This window comes from Cavia porcellus, unplaced genomic scaffold, assembly GCF_034190915.1.
Source record: "Cavia porcellus strain 051 isolate PalLab524CR breed Dunkin Hartley unplaced genomic scaffold, mCavPor4.1 scaffold_7, whole genome shotgun sequence".
NCBI lineage: Eukaryota > Metazoa > Chordata > Mammalia > Rodentia > Caviidae > Cavia > Cavia porcellus.
Window position 1 is genome coordinate 14864032 of NW_026947490.1, and position 1118 is coordinate 14865149.

The window sequence follows — 1118 nt, forward strand, 5'->3', positions numbered from 1 at the left end:
GCGTTGGAGGGAAGACCCGGCCTCATCCGCATGCAGGGGACGGCGCGTCGCCGCGGCCGCCAGGAAGAGACAAAGGCTGTTCCGCCACCGGCCGCACCGTGCCAACCTCACCCCGCCCGCCGCCCTGGTGGCCCCGATGCGGCCCCCCTCATCTGTCCCGCTGGTCTGACCACACGATCTAGGCGGCTTCTGAGACGAAGTGGCCTCCTATCGAGCTGCACAGTCCTCTTTTCGGGGGTCTCCCAGGCACCTCCACTAGCCTGGCCACCTCGAGCTGGGCTGGTGCACACGGAACCTGTGCCAAAGTCCTAGTCTGCTGCTATGACCCGGGCCGCCAAATCTGCGGACGGGACCTGAGGCCAGACACAGGCCAGAGCCCGGGGCGAAGTGGGAGCGCGCGCGGGGGGGTGGGGGGGTCCTGTCCAAAACTTCCTCGTGGCCTTTGGTTCCCTCTAGGTAAGGATTGACACTGCAGGTCTTCATTTGGACCCTGTCTTTCCCTCCACACACACTCTCTAGGCCTTTGACCACAGGTGTGTAAGGCCACCTAATCAATACCCCACCCCCACTCTGGGGTGCATCATCCTGCCTACAGCAGTCTCTCATGAGCCGCCATGTCCACCAGAGGCCACAGAGGCTTCAGAAGGCCTGTGACAGTGGAACGTGATGTTCCACGCCTGTAATCCCAGCACTGCAGCAGACTGAGGCAGGCGGATTGAAAATTCTAGTCTGGTCTGGTTGACTTAATGAGGGAGGCCCTGTTTCAAACTTTGAAGGAAAGGGAAAAGAAAATGATCTGGGGATGCAGCTCAAGATCAAACGTTTAAAAGTTTGCATCCCTGGCTGGGATTTAAAGGTTTCTGGAAGCTCAGGCATATAGTAGGTGCTCAATACCTGCACAACTGTTAATGCCTCCTTCCTCGGCCTTCTTAAGGGCAGGAGGCGTTTTGTCTCTCAGCTCTATCCTCTTCCGCACCGACTGTAACTCGACAAGAGGGCCCTTTCCTGGCTCAACTGGGAAGTTCTTCCTAGGTCCGCTCGGAGTTCTATCCTTCCTTTCCAGGCCTGGACTGGGGATTAGGGCGTCTCCTTTAAGGGCCGTGGGGGAGGGGGTGCCG